General features: G+C 41.0%; 1 protein-coding gene across 2 annotated transcripts in view; it reads left to right on the top strand.

The window, feature by feature from the left end:
- The window catches only part of LOC112215660 (phosphatidate phosphatase LPIN2), a 46,015-nt gene that overhangs the window by 497 nt on the left and 24,308 nt on the right, over positions 1–21,210 (top strand). The window lies entirely within an intron of this gene.

Genomic DNA, 21,210 nt, shown 5'->3' with positions numbered 1-21,210 from the left:
TAATTTAATATACATACATATGTTTAAACATATGTGTAGGTTAGGGTAGGCTTGTCTCTGTAGTTTGTCTGTCCTGGGGCATGAAGTGTAAAGCGTGGCCATAGATAATAACGTAATTTCAGGAAATGTGAATAACACCACAGCTAAATATCACACAATCTTACTCCGAATAGGGAGGGCAAATTAAGGTGCTGCTGCACAGTCACTATGGAAACTACTTGTCAGTGTTAACTATTTCTAGAACTCCCGTTTCAATTGTGAATACGAGCATTTTTAGTCTCTCAAAATGGTTAAACTAGCGATCAATATGTGATCGTTCCAATAATCTGTGGATTTGCTTCATTTACTATAACCCTAGATTAAAATATTGAATACTTTTTTGCCATCATTATTTAAAGAACTGCAATATATAAGATTTTGGGTGACCCGACCAAATTCAAATAGAAATGAGAATTGTCATTCTCATTGAAAGCATGTTTAAGAAGTGTTAGATGTGTCATATTTGCTCTTTTTCTATGCTTCCAGTAGTTTGTCTTTTTTTACTTTCGGGTTATTGAAAATATATTTCACAGCGGTTTCTAGACTTCTAGAATCATCTACGCTAAGCTTGTTTTGTCACATAAACGGAAATTAGGTGAACTATTAAAATTTAATTTATATAATGCAACTTTCCGTGATGTGGACAGGATGTGTTACTACTTACACATCCTTTTGACCTCAGATTGGTGGTGATAGTATACAACTTTATAGCCAATGACACGATCAATTGCTTAAAACAGTTTATCATTGGTTTTGTACTGTTGATTTTGTCATACAGCGCTGGAGGTTGTTGGACTTTGAACTCTTGCTCTCATTTTCGAACTCCAATGGCACGGAGAAGTCAGGGCTGGCTCTCTATAAGTCACTTGCCTCACACGATACATGGATTTGAGAGTCAATTAACAGTCAACCCTTGTCAGTGTTAATATACTATGTCGGGTCATGATTCGTTTTAAGTTAAATAACAAAGCAACTGATTTGTTTCTTCCCCTGTTTCTGCAGCCTCCTAGAATCTAGACCACTGTCTTTAGCTAATTCAATACCCAGAGTATGTGAGCAGAGGGTCCCCAATTTGACTGGAGCGAGATTCCCAAAGGCTGGAGCGCCATTAGCCTTCTCACCCGCTCCAATTTCTCTCCAGTAGCGGTCACTTCACGAGCTCAGGGCATGCCCGGCCCAGCATGCATTTGTAGTCTACTTGTATAGATTTTGCTGCTGTAACCGGTGTGAAATGGCTAGCTAGTTAGCGGGGTGCACACTAATCGGTGACATCACGGTGACATCACTCGGTCTGAGACCTTGAAGTAGTTGTTCCCTTGCTCTGCAATGGCCGTGGCTTTTGTGGAGCGATAGGTAACGATGCTTTGCGGGAGACTGTTGTCGATGTGTGCAGAGGGTCCCTGGTTCGAGCCCAGGTAGGGGCAAGGAGAGGGACGAAAGCTATACTGTTACAATGCTATCGCCCCTTTATCTACTGCCATGGAGTTTGCAAAATATTTTCATAAGGAAACTGATAAAACACACAGGTGCAAATTCAAGGTGACTTACAAAGATGAGGACCACGAGTAAGAGAGGGAGTGCGGTGATGTAGTGTCCACAACTAAACAATCATTGTGCGATCTGAAAAGACACGTGTCCTTGAAAGCATGATGGTGTACTTACTACATGCACATGCTAAAAGAAAGGAACAAGGTGGGTAGATAACTGCACTGGATATCGATGCATCCCTAATCAATATGCGTGATTAACAAAATAGTGTTGCGCTTACCTTTCCACGTTGGCGACCCACTTGAAGCAAAATGCAACAATCCAAAATGTAGCTGTCTGTCTTCTACAAGTTGTCCTCTTGATAGAAGACAAGTTGAAACTAAAACCAATTTTTTGGCAGTTTTAGAATAAAAAATGAACTTTAAACATTCATTTTTTTCCACCTTTATTTAACCAGGTAAGTAGTTGAGAACAAGTTCTCATTTGCAACTGCGACCTGGCCAAGATACTTCATTTCCAATCGTATTCAGGTAAAGTTCAATCCACTACTGTGGCTTGTTGACGAGACCGATCACCCAAGCTTCACTTTTATTTGTTGAGAGCCACGCTTGTGTTCGCTGCATGACCAACATAGTGCTAGCTTCCTTTAATTTGTGCTAGGCTACTAGCCCACGAGGTGAACGCTAGCTACGTTCACATTAAGTATTAGCTTCTCCAGTTAGTCCTGTGCTAACTAGCTAGGCTACTAGCCCAAGTGGCGAATGCTAGTTACAATTAATTTTGTTCTCGGATTAACTGTTTTTTGGAGCCATGGAGCCTGTTAGCTCAGCCCAAGGGGTACAGAGCAAGGCCTCGGCCCTTGGCCCAGCACCTGCACATCTGTCCATGCAGAGCAACCATATCAGGCAAGGACACGCACCCCCTGTGTGTCGTCTGCCTGGATCCTGAAGACTTAGAAGCAGTGTTCGACGACCCCAAATCATGCATCTATTGTGGGGATTTTGCTGCTAACACCCTCCGTCGAAGAGGGACTGGTACGACGTGAGGAAACTCCCCTCTCGCACCGTCCAAGGCAAGCAACTCCCCCCAAAGTACTTTTTGCCAGCATGAATGTCAAGGATATGTAGGAGCAAATCACAGATGGTCGAGCCGTCAATGGCCAAGCACCTCAACCCCAGTACCCTGTCACTAACGGGCACTTCTCTCCCTGGTAAGACGGAACAAGGCTCCGCATCCATCTGCCAAAAGGTCTGCGCGTCTGCCACACATTCTGGATGGACGTTGAACGTTACGTCCCTACTTCTGGCTTACCAGGCTAATTAGCTAGATATGCATCATCTATCGGCAGGCCTAAACCAGACCTTTGGAATGATATCTGTGTGGTCACAGAACTCAACCACTGAGCCTCAAGGGGTAGGGGCACCATTCAAGGCTGTGCCTTGCAGGCTGTCAGCGCCATTTGGCAGAAGTGAGAACTTGTAAAAAAAAAAAAAGAAGAGGCTGTGGCAGGGAGAGGGAAAGCCCTGGTGCCAGTAAATTGCCAAGGGAAGCTCCCAGTGACGCAGCAGGCATCGACATTACAGTTTGGATCCCCCAAATAGGGGCCAACAGTGCCCCCTGTGGCAGAGAGGCGCAGCCAACGGTTCACCCCGTGTTCTGGGCAAACTCATCTAGAGTGGAACAAAGACAATGGGGGAGAGGCACATCTATGCTCCTAGACCCCTTCCCTTTTGTGCAGTGATCCATTCTCATACGTTTGCTCTCAAGGAAGACTGAGGGAATCCACTCTACCCCTGAGTGCTCTCCTTGCCAAGGCTCTCCACCCGGTTCTAGTTGAATCATCCGGGGCAGGAGGATTAAGGGCTCTATTCAATCTGTATCGAAGAAGTTCCACATTACGGCTTGATTGCCTATAAATTTGGTGGAGACTGCATTCACGGTAAACACTGCTTATGTTGGCTCAATCAGAAATGACCTGTCCATTTATTTTGCCGAATCTTTACAGATTGAATAGAGCCCAAATTGTCAGTCGCCCCCAAGCACTGTTCCAGTGTGTCATCACTGCCCTTTTCAATAAAAAGTGTCTGCTGTACCAGGCATCATGCCAAGGATAAAGCAAAAATACAATAGAAAGGATACTCGCTCCATCGCCTTTGGCACCACTGGTGATCAAGAGTCTACCAACCTGTAGGCTAGTCGCCACCAGAGCAGGGAACTGGCGTACGTTTGCAGTCCAGCCCTGGGTCTCGTCCACAGTTACGAAGGGGTACAGACTGCAGTTTGCTCTGGGACCACCTAATCAACAACATTTTGAAATCAGTGGTGATGCGACTCTGCAGGCATTCTCCTCTTTTATGGGACTATCAGGGCGATACCATGGGCAGAGAGCCATTTCGACTTCTATTCCTGGTGATTCCTGGTTCCCAAAAGGAGACCTACGGGTCCTCAACAGCTATCTGAATAAGTTCACATTCTGTATACTTATGTTCAACGTGCTGTCTCGCTCTATTCATTGAGGCAACTAGTTCACCTCAGTCGACCTAAAGGATGGTTATTTTCAGATACAGTTGAAGTCGGAAGTTTACATACACTTAGGTTGGAGTCATTAAAACTCGTTTTTTTTAACCACTCCACAAATTTCTTGTTAACAAACCATAGTTTGGCAAGTCTGTTAGGACATCTACTTTGCATGACACAAGGAATTTTTCCAACAATGGTTTAGACATATATTATTTCACTTATCATTCACTGTATCACAATCCCAGTGGGTCAGAAGTTTACATACACTATGTTGACTGTGCCTTCAAACAGCTTGGACAATTCCAGGAAAGGATGTCATGGCTTTAGTAGCCTCTGATAGGCTAATTGACATCATTTGAGTCAATTGGAGGTGTACCTGTGGATGTATTTCAAGGCCTACCTTCAAACTCAGTGCCTTTTTGCTTGACATCATGGGAAAATCAAAAGAAATCAGCCAAGACCTCAGGAAAAATAATTGTAGACCTTTACAAGTCTGGTTCATCCTTGGGAGCAATTTCCAAACGCCTGTACCAAAGGTACCATGTTTATCTTTACAAACAATAGTACGCAAGTATAAACACCATGGGACCACGCAGCCGTCATTCCACTCAGGAAGGAGACGTGTACTGTCTCCTAGAGATGAACCTATTTTGGTGAGAAAAGTACAAATCAATCCCAGAACACAACAGCAAATGACCTTGTGAAGATGCTGGAGGAAACGGGCACAAAAGTATCTATATCCACAGTAAAACGAGTCCTATATCGACAACCTGAAAGGCCGCTCAGCAAGGAAGAAGCCACTGCTCCATAACCGCCATAAAAAAGCCAGACTACGATTTGCAACTGCACATGGGGATAAAGATCATACTTTTTTGAAGATATGTCCTCTGGTCTGATGAAACAAAAATGGAACTGTTTGGCCATAATGACCATTGTTATGTTTGGAGGAAAAAGGGGGTTGCTTGCAAACCGAAGAACACCATCCTAACCGTAAAGCATGGGGGTGGGAGCATCATGTTGTGGGGGTGCTTTGCTGCAGGAGGGAGTGGTTCACTTCACAAAAGAGATGAAATCACGAGGAAGAAAAATTATGTGGATATATTGAAGCAACATCTCAAGACATCAGTGAGGAAGTTAAAGCTTGGTTGCAAATGGGTCTTCCAAATGGACATTGACCCCTTGTTATGTAGTTTCATGAATGGGGTGTTTCGCTTACGTCCAGATTCCAAGCCTTTAGTATTGCTTGAGGCTATTTCAAAGCAGCCTTTTAAGCTGCTGGAAAGTGTGGAGATGAAATTAAAGTGCCTTCAGAATGATTACAATTACATTTTGTCACTAATCTACACACAATACTAGAGGTCGACCGATTAATCGGAATGGCCGATTTAATTAGGGCCGATTTCAAGTTTTCATAACAATCGAAATCGGTATTTTTTGAATTTCTTAAAATTTAATCTTAAACTAGGCAAGTCAGTTAAGAACACATTCTTATTTTCAATGACGGCCTAGGAATGGTGGGTTAACTGCCTTGTTCAGGGGCAGAACAACATATTTTTACCTTGCCAGCTCGGGGATTCAATCTTGCAACCTTAGTTAACTAGTCCAACGCTCTAACCATCTGCCTCTCATTGCACTCCACGAGGAGCCTGCCTGTTACGCGAATGCAGTAAGCCAATGTAAGTTGCTAGCTAGCATTATAACAATCAATCATAATCACTAACTACACATGGTTGATGATATTACTAGTTTATCTAGCGTGTCCTGCGTTGCATATAATCGATGCGGTGCGTATTCGCGAAAAAGGACTGTCCGTGCTCCAATGTGTACCTAACCATAAACACCAATGCCTTTCTTAAAATCAATACACAGAAGTATATATTTTAAACCTGCATATTTAGCTAAAAGAAATCCAGGTTAGCAGACAATATTAACCAGGTGAAATTGTGTCACTTCTCTTTCGTTCATTGCACGCAGAGTCAGGGTATATGCAACAGTTTGGGCCACCTAATTTGCCAGAGTTTTTACTTAATTATGACATACCATTGAAGGTTGTGCAATGTAACAGGAATATTTAGACTTATGGATGCCACCCGTTAGATAAAATATGGAACGGTTCCGTATTTCACTGAAAGAATAAACATCTTGTTTTCGAGATGATAGTTTCTGGATTCAACCATATTAATGACCTAAGGCTTGTATTTCTGTGTGTTATAATTAAGTCTATGATTTGATAGAGCAGTCTGACTAAGCGATGGTAGGCACCAGCAGGCTCGTAAGCATTCATTCAAACAGCACTTTCGTGCATTTTCGCCAGCAGCTCTTTGCTGTGCTTCAAGCATTGTGCTGTTTATGACTTAAAGCCCATCAACTCCAGAGATTAGGCTGGTGTAACCAATGTGAAATGGCTAGCTAGTTAGCGAGGTGCGTGCTAATAGCGTTTCAAACGTCACTCGCTCTGAGACTTGGAGTGCTTGTTCCCCTTGCTCTGCATGGGTAATGCTGCTTTGAGTGTGGCTGTTGTCGATGTGTTCCTGGTTCGAGCCCAGGTAGGGGCAAGGAGAGGGACGGAAGCTATTCTGTTACACTGGCAATACTAAAGTGCCTATAAGAACATCCAATAGTCAAAGGTATATGAAATACAAATCGTAGAGAGAAATAGTCCTATAATTCCTATAATATCTGCAACCTAAAACTTCTTACCTGGGAATATTGAAGACTCGTGTTAAAAGGAACCACCAGCTTTCATATGTTCTCATGTTCTGAGCATGTAACTTAAACGTTAGCTTTCTTACATGGCACATATTGCACTTTTACTTTATTCTCCAACACTTTGTTTTTGCATTATTTAAACCAAATTGAACGTTTCATTATTTATTTGAGGCTAAATAGATTTTATTGACGTTTTATATTAAGTTAAAATAAGTGTTCATTCAGTTTTGTTGTTATTGTCATTATTACAAATACATTTCAAGAAATCGGCCGATTTAATCGGCATCGGCCTTTTTTGGTCCTCCAATAATCGGTACCGGCATTGAAATATCATAATCAGTTGACCTTTACACAATACCCCATAATGTCAAAGTGGGATTTTGTTTTTGGAAACATTTCGAAATTTATAAAAATGAAAAGCTGAAATATCTTGAGTCAAAGTTTTCAACCCCTTTGTTATGGCAAGCCTAAATAAGTTCAGGATAAAACACGTGCTTAACAAATCACATAAGTTGCATGGACTCGTTATGTGTTCTATAGTAGTGGTTAACATGACCTTTGAATGACTAGCCATATCTGTACCCCACACACAGTTATCTGTAACGTCCCTCAATCGAGTAGTGAATTTCAAGCACAGATTCAAACACAAAGACCAGGGCTGTTTTTCGATGCCTGACAATGAAGGGCACCTATTGGTAGATGGGTAAAAAATAAAAATGTAGACATTGAATATACCCTTGAGCATGGTGAAGTTATTAATTACACTTTGGATGGTGTATCAATATACGCAGTCACTACAAAGATTCAAGCATCCTTCCTTTTCTCAGTTGCCGGAGAGGAAGGAAACCACTCAGGAATTTCACCATGCCTATATCTCTCCTTTCAGACCACTTTACTGGTCTCCCTTACATCTGCAAAGCAAGTGAGTGAACTACATGCACTGTCAGTTCACCATTCGTGCCTACAGTTTGCCCAGGGCTTTTCCAAAGTTGTGCATAAAGGCAGGGTTGGGAAACAAGCTAAGGTCAGTGGCAATTACAATTGTGATGCCTTGGAGATTATGGCATTCCACATGCTGCCTTTCCCTTCTTCGGAAGAGGAGCGACTCCACCGTTTGTCTAGTACATTTGCCTATAATATGAAGACATTGATTACCTGAAGGCCTGAGGGCTCACTCCACCAGAATTATAGCTACCTCTTGGAAACTTTTAAGCGCATCTTCTTAAAGGAGGTTTGTGATATGGCTTGTTGGGCATCCCCTCATACTATTATGAGGTACTACCGGCTAGATGTCACTGCGTCTTTGGCGCATGCTGTCCTCAATGTCTGGGCCTCTGATGGCTGATAGTTATAACTGCCTGGCTTCGGAGAGCATGTCCGATATGGGAGTTGGCCATGTCGCATGGTGAGATATTGAAACAAATAATTGAAAGAGAACTTACGTTTACTTGCGTAACCCCGGTTCTCTATGAGTGCAATATCTCACCACATTAACCTACTCGCAAGAGTGAGGAAGTTTGGCATGATCGAGAATGACTAGAGGGCAGACTAGTGTTGCGTTATTATGAGAGGAGGGGCTCCTTCATTTGCCACTTGACCTGTCTGTCTCTGACATGTGTATGATTAGTTATTTGAGTTACTTAAGCCTTGTTCACACTGCAGGCCTTAATGCTTAAATTAGTTCTGTTTTGCAAATCTGTTTTGGACTATTGACTGTCCAAACAGCAAGTTACAAGTGACCAAATTGGATTTGTGTGTTCAGACTTGTCATTTGCTGACAAGGATACACTAGTTATCATAGTAATGGCGGGTGTGTGTGCATTGGTGTACAGTGTAGGCTGAATAGTGGTTAGAGCGTTGGGCCAGTAACCGGAAGGTTGCTGGATCGAATACCCAGCTGACAAGGTAAAAATCTGTTCTGCCCCTGAGCAAGGCAGTTAACCTCTCTAGAGTATCTGGGACGCTAGCGTCCCACCTGGCCAACATCCAGTGAGATTGCGGAGTACCAAATTCAAATACAGAAATGCTTATTATAAAAATTCAGAAAACAAAACATATTTTATATAGGTTTAAAGATGAACTTCTTGTGAATCCAACCACGGTGTCAGATTCTTTTTTTAAATACGGTGAAAGCATACCGTACGATTATTTGAGAACATTTGAGTTGAGTTTGAGTTTATTTTTATTTTTACAGGGACAGTGCACATTAATCAACGTTTCAGTAAAAGTGCCGGTTTTAGCCAGCCGGCTAATTTTCAATCGCAGTCCCTGGGCAGGTTATTAAAAACAATTACAATATAGACAATAGCAACATAGAACAAGCAAGACATAGCAACATAGGACAAGCAAGACGTAGCATACAGACAGAGCAACATAGGACAAGCAAGACGTAGCATACAGACAGAGCAACATAGGACAAGCAAGACGTAGCATACAGACAGAGCAACATAGGACAAAAAGCAGCAAGACAAAATTCATAAAAACAACAAAGTGTTTCCACACCTCACAAGCTACAGACAACAGACAACATGGAGAGCGGCAACACACAGCTAGGGACCATGTTCACAAATCTGATTGACCTTTAGCCATGTCTTCAAGCATTTTCTGAAAGTGTGATATGTGGTGCAGTTATGTGTGTCTGATGTCAGTGTATTCCAGACATGGGAAGCTCTCACAGAGAATGCAGATTTACTAAAGGTGCTTTTCCTTAGGGGAACTATACAGTCACCTCTCATGGCAGACCTTGTGGATCTGCTGCCATATGTCTGGGTTTTCTGTTTAACAAAAATATTGAGTGGAGGGGGAGCCAGGCCATTAAGGATCTTGAATACAAGACATGCGTCGGTGTATTGCACAAGATTTTCCCAACTCAAGAGCTCATGCTTTCTAAGGATGTGACAATGATGATGGCTATTGGGCTTCCTATCAAGCACTTTGAGAGCCTGTTTGTAGACAGACTGAATAGGTTTTAATGTTGTACAGCAAGCTTGGGCCCAACTAGTTAAGCAGTATGTTAAGTGGGGGAGTATCATAGATTTGAAGTACAGTTTTGCTACCTCTGTAGTCAAACAATTTCGTATAAATCGGAAATTAGCTAGGTTGAATTTGGTTATTTGAATTACCTTTTTCACATGCTTTTTAAAAGAGAGGTTGGAATCAAGTATGATGCCAAGGTACTTAAAATCGGATACAGTTGAACATAGCCCAGCAGACAAATCATTACACACAGTAACCAGCCAAGTAGAAGAGTTACACAAGTCAGAAATAGAGATTAATCCCTTAACTTTGATGATCTTCATATGGTTGCACTCAGAAGACATGCATTTACTTAAATGTTAATAAATGTTCCTTTTGTTCGATAGTCTCTTTATATTCAAAAACCTCAGTTTTGTTCGCTTTTTCTTCAGTAATCCACAGGCTCAAACGCAATCAAAACAGGCAGACAAAAAATCCAAATTGTATCCGTAAAGTTCATAGAAACATGTCAAACTAGTTTATTTTCAATCCTCAGGTTGTTTTTAGCCTAAATAATCGTTCATATTTAAACCGGACTATAACGTCGTCAATATAAAAGGTAAACAAGAAAGGCGCGCTCTCGGGATTGCGCATGAAAAAGCTCTGTTACACGGCAGCGTCCACTCATTGACTGCTCTTACTCCCTAATTTTTCAGAATACAATCCTGAAACAATTTCTAAATACTGTTGACATCTAGTGAAAGGCATAGGAACTGCAATTTGAGTCCTAAGTCAATGGATACTGTAATGGCATTGGATAGAATACTACAAAACCAACAAAAAAAACTACTTCCTGAATGGATTTTTCTCAGGTTTTCACCTGCCATATCAGTTCTGTTATACTCAGACACTATTTTAACAGTTTTGGACACTTTTGTGTTTTCTGGGCCCCGAGTAGCTGGCAGTTTAATTTGGGCATGCTTTTCATCCAAAATTCCGAATGCTGCCCCCTACCCTAGAGAAGTTAACCCACTGGTTCCCCGGGTGCCGAAGACATGGATGTCGATTATGGCTATCTGATTGACAGGTGGTTGGGTTAAATGCAGAAAACACATTTCAGTTGAATGCTTTCAGTTGAACAACTGACGAGGTATCCCCCTTTCTAATGTAGCAAGCTAAGGTGACAACAATGCCTGCCATGGACATTTCCCAGTTGCTTTGAATGTTCAAAATCATAGGGTAAGAACACTTTTTTTAAAGCCTCAAAGGATAAGATGATTCAATTTTCAAAATTAGTCCTTTTTGGCTAGCTACAAAAGTCAACTAGCTAGATTGGTAGCTGTTTAGCTTTCTAGCACATTCACAAATTTGTTTGTAAATGATTAACAAGCTAGTTAGCTACCACATGCTCTTGTCAAACTGTCAACAGAGTAGCTAGCAAGCAACAAGATATGCTGAATAACAGTCTTAAAATCACGCGGGCAAATAGATCAGATTTTACCGTTCAGACACAAGTCACATGGCCAGGAATCAGGTTTGTATCAGTCTTCAAACCACCTACGAAAGTGGTTTTAAATGTGGCTTGAAATATCCGATTCCATGTGCTTTTTGGCTATTCAAGAAAAATAACAGATTAGAATCAGATAAGCAAATAAATGATTTGAGTCACTTCAAACTGCCAATGTGAACACTGGTAAATCCCACAGTGAGAGCTCACTTGTAATATCAGAAAATGGGTTACGCAAGTAACCTTGAGATTTCCACAGTCTAATTTTTATTAATGAATAGTATACCCCGTGAATTGATGAATAAGATCTTGTCATAAATACTAAGGACATATAATACTTGATTGTTTTGTTATTGTTTTCATTAGATACTTTGTAAACAAATTATATTGCTTTAAATCAAAGTAATGTTGCTCTCACAAATGTCATTCCTTGAGCATTACAGATGCAGTATGATATACATTGAGTGTAGAAAACATTAGGAACACCTGCGCTGTGCTCGAATACCCATACTAACATACTGTATACTACATACTTAATGAGTATGTATGTATGTACTACATAATATTAGTTCATTTTAGTATACTGTAAATGCACTGTATCCTTTCAGTACTAGCTCTTTGCCTGTCTACTGGAAGGTGATGCTGTTGCTATGGAACCGCTTGCTAGCTTGTTAGCATAAGAAATTACTAGCTAGATTTCGGGTGTCTTCGTAAATTTAATGTGGAGTGCGCTCTGGGTGTTTGAATTCCGGGCGTTGACAGATTGTCCTTTCATAAATTCGGTTGTGTCGCTCTGTGTTCAGCGCGCACACTGGATGCTCTGGCCGAGGAGTAGGGTTGATCCGAGCGTTCAGACCTCCCAACGGCAGTCAAGCACCCAAGCTAACTTGCTAGCTACTTCCAGACACAAATGTGAGAACACTTCACTCTGACCATTTTACTTGCCTTAGCAGAGCTGGTTAGGCAGCTTTCATGCTATCCAGAGCATTGGTGACTGTAAATGTGGTGCTGGCAATTAAATTATGCTTTTTTTTCTGACGTTTAGTGAAACCGGCCATATTCAATGGGTGTTGAGTGTTCGTAAATTCATCAGTTATTCTGTGCTCTGGCACGGTCAGACGAGAGTGCTCTGAAATCGGAGTAGATAGCCAGAGTGAATTTACGAACACACCCAAACCACTACACCACTTAGCTAAGCTGTGAATAATCAAGTCAATAAACGTCGGGTAGGTAGTTAGCATAAAGTAAATATACTGGCAAGTTCGATGTATTAGTATCCAGTTAACGTTACAGTAGGTAGCTAAAATACCCGGTACATACTGCTGTAATGATATGCTGTGCGTAAGGATAGTTTAGCTAACAAATCGTCAGCCAACATAACGTGTAACGCAATTTATTTGAGAAGTCATTACTTTATTACATTACTCAACATTTTAATAATGTTGAGTTAAAGCAACGAATTTGTATCCACTCTCGTCGGACTTCGGCTAAATATTTTCTGCACTTTTCTTAAAATTTGAAAACGCTGTGAAGCCACGCCCATTTCTGAAGAATTGCATTATGTGCCCTAAAAGCACAGAAATAGTGTGCATTACTTGTATACTTCGTATTTGGAGAATGTAGTACGACATCCGGGAACTTTTGGCATACTAACTATATCCATACTATGACTGATTAGCATACTACATACTCAATTTATGTCACAAATAGTGTGGTTAGTATGAGTATTCGAACACACCTCTGCTCTTTCCATGACAGACTGACCATGTGAATCCAGATGAAAGCTATTCAGAGGGTTCAGAGGGTGAATGGGCAAGACAAAATATTTAAGTGCCTTTTTAACGGGGTATGGTAGTAGTTTGAGAGTGTCAAGAACTGCTACGCTGCTGTTTCCCATGTGTATGAAGAATGGTCCACCACCCAAAGGACATCCAGCCAACTTGACACAACTGTGGGAAGCATTGGAGTCAACATTGGCCAACATCCATGGCCTGACAAATTGAGACTGATTTGCAGGCAAAAGGGAGTGCAACTCCATTTTAGATAGCACTTTACAGATTGTACAACACCTATTTCCATTTGAAAATGAAATGTCATGGGATGCATTTGCTCTATAGTCTATTGTTTACATTATTGTTGGTGGCCCACTCTTTGATGTGTGCATCTTACAGAAGGGGCTTTAACTATTATCAACGTGTGATGGAGTGTTTTGCCATTCAATTGGTTGAACTGAACACCCAATCTTTGAAAAGCACATTGCTGGCCACTTGGACTTGGAGCAGTAGAAGAATGTGCCAGCAGTAGACGGGGAAAGACCGAATTGTACTGTAAGCTTGTAAATAAAGATAACCGCCACCCAAGATTCTCTCTAATCATCCTAGCAGCCAGAGAGTCTAGGATGATAACAGATAAGAGTATTTATGTGTTAGTTGAATACACCATCAAGCACCAATAGGATACTCTGGAAGGAGCTTATTGTTGTTGACCGCAACATACCTCTGATCATATTCTGATTCACAAAATAGGATACAGTCCCATGGGTGCAATGCCTCACAGATAGAAAAATACCTCCACATGCAAACGACACATTTAAAATGCTTGTACCATGTTTTGTGCTGCTACCATGTTGTTCTGTTGTGTTGCTGCCTTGCTATGTTGTCTCTCTTGTTGTGATGTGTGTTTTGTCCTATATTTATATTGTATTTATTTATATTTTTTTAAATCCCAGGTCCCCGTCCCCGCAGGAGGCATTTTGCCTTTTGGTAGGCCATCATTGTAAATAAATAAGAATTTGTTCTTAACTGACTTGCCTACTTAAATATATATTTTTAACAGTCTCTGTTGTCTGGTCTTGCCATTCTATAGTTCACATAAGCTGAGCTCAGCAAGAGTATGTAGTGGCTTCCTGTGTGTGCATGAGATTGTTTTGTTAGTTTCCTCGTCAAACTTAATTTGATGTCTGCTTTACTGAAATTCTACTTCGCATTTCTGAAAAAAAGGGGAATTTATTGAACGTTCCCAGAATTTTGCAAACCTAGGCATTGTACTAGTATATGCAGGTCTCTGACCTAGCAGATGTGTAGCCAACTGAATCCTCCAGAATTCTGACATGCACTATAAAAAGTGGGATGGCACTGTTCATCTAAAGTGCTTTTTCTGATTGTTATAATCCAAAATTAGGCTTTGGTTCGTTCAACCTATTCTATTAAATTTGTCTGAAATCAAATAACAAATTTGACAGATCAGTGTGATTTTTGTTTTTATTGAATGAAATCTTCTAAATTGCTTGTAACGCCTCATGTGCATTCGCATTACACAGTGGGGGGCAATGTAGCGGCGGCAGCCTATCAGAAGAGTTGGAGGCATAGCCTATTGGGGGCATGGCTTTCAGTTTGTTTTTGGCCACCTGTGAGAGTGAATTTCATTCCAGGTAATGTGTTCTGTTTATTTAAACAAAATATATGATTTATATATTTACAATATTGTAACCAATTAATGTGTCTTAGTCTGATTTCATTTTTGGAATATCTTAACAGGAAATTTATTGAATTGCTTGTAACCCAATTGAAAAAATGTGGATAGGTAATTCCAAAGTGAAACATCTACTTGGTACAACATGAAAAATGTGTTGTATAGGCCTATCCATTAATTTATAAGGTTGAAAGGCCCAATGCGGTCCCCCCAAAATTGAATGTAGTTTATCATATTGTGCAATAGCTTATGAAACGAACACTATAAAAGTGTAAGAGGAAAAAAATATTAGTGTGAATTCCTGATAGTTGCCTTTAAAAATACAATGTACACAGGACCTTCTAATCATCCTGTTTGCATGGGCGGGTGTTTCGCTTGCCTGGCGACATCACCAGGTAGGAAATTGGTGAATAGACCAATAACAGAGTTCCAAATGTGTCTGCCAATAACACCTAGTCCAAACAAAGACCACTCCCAGACAGTCCTAACAAAAGTCTTTGTTGAGAAATATGTTTTTGCTTAGAAGCTTTTTTTTTAAAACATTTAATGGAAAACTATTACAGTAAGGTTCTTCATTGTTACCCAGAAATTATTTGATTTTGATATAAAATGTTCTGCATTGGGCCTTTAACCAAAGGGGAATTTAAGATTAGTGTTGAAAGAAATAGGTTGGAACTTGAAATATAGACTTGTTAATAATGAAATAGAACAGTTGGCATTGAATCAGATATTTGATTTCATCAAATGTTATTTCCCCCCCTCAATTTGAAAAACCCCCATTTTTTTTTTTGTGGCTGACATGAAAATCTGGATACTGCCTGATCCTAATATCACAGGATTTACAGTGGAACTTGAGCAAGTTGAGGTGACTAAACTGCTTGGAGTAACCTTGGATTGTAAACGGTCATAGTCAAAACATGTTGATACAACAGTAGCTAAGATGGGGATAAGTCTGTCCATAATGAAATGCTACTCTGCCTTTTTAACACCACTATCAAAAAGCCAAGTCCTACAGGCCCTAGTTTTGTCACACTTGGACTAATGCTCAATTGTGTGGTCAGGTGCCACAAAGGAGCTCAGAAAATTACAATTGGCTCAGAACAGGGCAGCACAGGTGGCCCATAAATGTACACGAAGAGCTCACATTAATATGCATGTAAATCTCATGGTTCAAAGTGGATGAGCGATTGACTTCATTACTTGTTTTTGTAAGAATGTTGACATGCTGAATGTGTCGAGGTGTCTGTTTCAAACTACAGCTTGGACACCCATGCTTACCCCACAAGACATGTCTCCAAAGGTCTCTTCACAATCTCCAAGTCAAAAACAGACTATGGGAGGTGCACAGTACTACATAGAGCCATGGCTACATGGAACTCTAATTCCACATCAGGTAACTGATGCAAGCAGTAGTCAGATTTTTTTTAAACAGATAAAAATACACAGTGGGGGCTGTGAAGAGACACATACACATGATAGGACATGCTCTCTACACACGTATACATGGATTTTGTATTGCAGATATGTGATAGAGTAGTGGCCTGAGGGAACACACTTAATGTCTTATGAAATGTCATGTATATGACTGCCTTAATGTTGCTGGACCCCAGGAAGAGAAGCTGCTGCCTTGGGAATCCTTAATCAATACAAATACATAGTTGGACTCACCTGCTCCCTCTTTCTCCAGTTGTGCTATTTACAAACACACACGTGACTGGCTCAACTGTTCTGGAGAACTACGGTAAGCTTCATAATGGAAAATAATGTGACAAGTGAAATGAAGAACGCAATCTGCTTTATCTTCTAACATATTGCATAAGTTGACTATAGGTATTTACTTAAAGTAGCTACAAATATGAACATTTATAGAAAAACTTCAAAGAATTAGTTACAGTGATATTGGTAGGAAACATCTCCACTTTGCTGATCCTCAACACAGGCCCCACAAGGGTGCGTGCTCAGCCCCCTCCTGTTCTCCCCGTTCACCCATGACTGCGTGGCTATGAACGCCTCCAACTCAATCATCAAGTTTGCAGACGACACAACAGTAGTGGGCTTGATTACCAACAACAACGAGACAAACTACAGGTGATATGATCGTGGACTTCAGGCAACAGCAGAGGGAGCACCCCCCTATCCACATTGACGGGACAGCAGTGGAGAAGATGGAAAGTTTTAAGTTCCTCGGCGTACACATCACAGACAGTGTGGGGCAGAAGGCGCAATAGCGCCTCTTCAAATTCAGGAGGCTGAAAAAATGTGACTTATCACCTAAAACCCCCACAAACTTTTACAGATGCGCCACTGCCTGTTCGCCCCACTACCATCCAGAAAGCAAGGTCAGTACAGGTGCATCAAAGCTGGGACCGAGAGACAGAAGCTTTTTTTCTCAAGGCCATCAGACTGTTAAACGGATAGTCTGCTGCCTACATACAGACTCAAAATCATTGGCCACTTCAATAAATGGATCACTAGTCACTTAAATAATGTCACTTTATTAATGTTTACATATCTTGCATTACTCATCTCATGTGTATATACTGTATTCTATACCATCTATTGCATCTTGCCTATTCCGCTCAGTCATCGCTCATCCATATATTTTTATGTACATCTTATTTAATCCCTTTACTTAGATTTGTGTGTATTAGGTCATTGTTAGATATTACTGCACTGTTGGAACTAGAAGCACAAGCATTTCACTACGCTCACACTAACATCTGCTAACCATGTGTATGTGACCAATAAAATATGATTTGACGGTATTGAAAAACCATCCTGTGGCTATTTCCTAATACCCCGGTATATACAGTATACCGCTCAAGCCTAGGTGACTTGTCAGCAACATATCACCATGCATACCACTGCTGGCTTGCCTCTGAAGCTAAGCAGGGTTGATCCTGGTCGTTCCCTGGATGGTAGACCAGATTCTGCTGGAAGTGGTGTTGGAGGGTTGTAGGGGGCACTCTTCCCTCTGGTCTAAGGATATTACCCTGCGTAGGGTGCTGTCTTTCGGATGAGACGTTAAATGGGTGTCCTAACTCTCTGTGGTCATATAAAATCCCACATCATAAGAGTAGGAGTGTTAACCCTGGTGTCATGGCTAAATTCCCAACCTGGCCCCATTCCATCATGGCCACCTAATCATCCCCCTCATTCCTAATTGGCATATCACTCCTCACCACTCCATCTGATGTGTGGTGAGCGTTCTGGTTCAAAAATGGTGGACATGCATCACCCAGGTGGGTGCTGCACATTGGTGCCAGGGGTTGTTCTAAGCGACCGCTTATGTCTGGATCTGGCCCTGTACTTAAACATGGCTATTGTGGAGTTGTGTTATTTTGCCATATTCTGTGTCCTACTTTTGTGTTAATGAAAAGAGTGCAGTTTCAACACATTCTCCTATACCACACGCAAAGATTTTGTTTTGGAGTTATGCCTTGGCAATGACCTCTACTGCGTTTGTGTGCCCTGTACTGTGTACCTTTTTATGTGTTCATCATGCATTTTTTTTTATCCATCAATTCACTCTTCTACAGTGGAACATGTAAATGAATGGGCCCAAAAGCATCCAGATCAGCAAAATCCTCCCCAAACAAAATAGCTTTTTAAGTGCCACTGTTATTGTTGGCTTTTGGTTTTTATTAGTGAACTTTGCGTACTGTAGCACAGTTTTATGAATGCGTCCCAAATTGCGCACTGTTCTCTTCATAGTGCACTACTTTTGACCAGGGACCGTAGGGATTAGGGTGTCATTTTAGACACAGCCTATAGGCCTAACTGACCTCTGTGCTGCAGACAGCAGTAATCTGTGCCCGGGCTGCAGCCACGAGGGACTGCTAAACCCTTTGTCTATAAACTGTATGGGGCAGCAGATAAAACTAAATATTTGCTGAGGCTGTCGTTACCAACAACACAAGTGCCATCAGGTTATTAGAGTTACACGGACAGCATTATGCGATTATCAGAAGACAATATGACCTTACAGGCCCCTACAGTGGGCGACAGGTAGTCTAGCTGTTAACAGCGTTGGGCCGGTAACCAAAAGGTCACTGGTTTAAATCCCAGAGCCGGCCGTTTTTGCACTTGAGCAAGGCAGTTAACCCCCAACAACTGCTCCCCTGGTGCCGATGTGGACATCGATTAAGGCAGCCCCCGCACTTCTGATTCAGAGGGGTTGGGTTAAATGCGGAAGACACATTTCGGTTGAATGCATTCAGTTTTGCAACTGACTAGGTGTCCCCTTTACTTCCCTTCCCAGTATAGATATACACTGAGCACCCACCTTTTTGCCCTCAAAACGGTCTCAATTCATCTAGGCATGGACTCTACAAGGTGTCGAAAGCATTCCACATGGATGCTGGACAATTTTGACTCCAATGCTTCCCACAGTTGTGTGAAGTTGGCTGGATGTTCTTTCGGTGGTGGACCATTCTTGATACACACGGGAAACTGTTGAGCGTGAAAAACCCAGCTGCGTGGCATGCAGTTCTTTACACAAACCAGTGCGCCTGGCTCGTACTACCATACCCCGCACTTAAATATTTTGTCTTCCCATTCACCCTCTGAATGGTACACGTACACAATCCATGTTTCAATTGTCTCGAGACTTAAAAATCCTTCTTTAACCAGTCCCCTTCATATACACTGATTTGAAGTAGATTTAACAAGTGACATCAATAACGCATCATAGCTTTCAATGGATTCACATGGTCAGTCCATGTCATGGAAAGAGCAAGTGTTCTTAATGTTTTGTACACTCAGTCAATCCCTCTACCACTTTCAATATATTTCAATGCCTTTCTTCTCTCATTAAGGCCTACACAATCTGGTAAACAGCGAATGTATGATTTGTTTTACCTGGTGTTAATGGATGAGCCCAGAGTATTATGCCAGTCGGCTATGAAGAACTCAATATTTTAGGTTCATATGCCAGGATGGCCTCTGTAATGAAGGTGGTTATAATGGGTGTGTTCTAAAAATTCACTCTGGAGTGCCAGAGTGTGCTCTGGGAGTTGTCAGATTTTCGTTCTGTTAGTAAATCCAGAGCATTTCGCTCTTAGAGCGTTCAGAGCGCACATTGGAAGCTCTGGTTGAGAATTAGGGTTGAGCCGAGTGTTCTGCAGCCGAGCCAACTGGCTAAAGTTGGCTAGCTTGCTAGCTACTTCCAGACACAAATCAGAGAACACCTCACTCTGACCATTAGACTGTCCCTAGCAGAGCTGGTTAGGCTGTTGTCATGTTATCTAGAGCGTTGGTGACTGAATTTATTTTGTTTTTTTGCTGACGTTTACTGACACCGGTCATATTCAAAGGGTGTTGAGCCCCTCCTTGTTTGCCTGTTTTGCATGTTATTTTGGTATTAATACGAGTCACATACAGTATGTTTGCAAACAATGTAAAAAAATATATAGATATATATATATATATATATATATATATATTTTTATTTTATTGAGTTAATAAAGCGGCATGGTCTTTTTTTTTTCCTTTTTTTTCTTGAGTAAGGCAGCTCCAAAATGCATCTGCTTCAGCCTAGCTCGGGGCTTTCTGTGGTGGAGGGGCAGCCAGAGGAAAATACAGAGCGTAGGGGTTGGTAATATTCTCTAGTTGCGCTGTGATAGGCTGTGTTCTCACTCATGGAGACACTACATCACCAAAAAAATCTATAGGGAGAGCTAGAAAGTTCAAGCCCCCTTGGGTGCTGCCTTAGAGTTACAGTAGAAGTGCCCATCCAAGAAAGGCTCAAGGTCATTGGTCACAGATTTTAAAAAAATACATCAAATCACGTTATCTACAGCAGCTTTGATTGGACTGATCATGTCAACATCTTACTTACAAAATAGAGGTCGACCAATGCCGATTATTGGAGGACCAAAAAAAGCCGATACCGATTAACCAGACGATTTTTGTGTGTACACACAAATTAATTAATGACAATTTAAACAATACTCAATGAACACTTATTTTAACTTAATATAATACACAAGTAAAATCTATTTAATCTCAAATAAATAATGAAACATGCTCAATTTGGTTTAAATAATGCAAAAACACATTGTTAGAGAAGAAAGTAAAAGTGCAATATGTGCCATTTTAAAAAAACATGAGAACATATACAAGCTGGTGGTTCAATATTCCCATTAAGAAGTTTTAGGTTGTAGTTATTATAGGAATTATGTCGACTTTCTCTCTATACCATTTGTATTTCGTATACCTTTTGACTATTGGTTGTTCTAATAGGCACTTTTGTATTGCCAGCCTAATCTCAGGTGTTGATAGGCTTGAAGTCATAAACATCGCTGTGAAGCATGCATTGCTAAGAGCTGCTGGCAAATGCAGTAAGGTTTGGGTGAATACTTACGAGCCTCCTGCTGCTGCCTACCACCGCTTAGTCAGACTGCTCTATCAAATCATAGACTTAATTATAATATGATAAACACAGAAATACAAGCTGTTGGTAGTTTCCGGATTTTACCATATTAAATTATCATTTCGAAAACAAAACATTTATTCTTTCA

Source organism: Oncorhynchus tshawytscha, linkage group LG16 (assembly GCF_018296145.1).
Source record: "Oncorhynchus tshawytscha isolate Ot180627B linkage group LG16, Otsh_v2.0, whole genome shotgun sequence".
NCBI classification, from domain to species: domain Eukaryota; kingdom Metazoa; phylum Chordata; class Actinopteri; order Salmoniformes; family Salmonidae; genus Oncorhynchus; species Oncorhynchus tshawytscha.
This window is presented reverse-complemented; position numbering and strand designations above follow the sequence as displayed.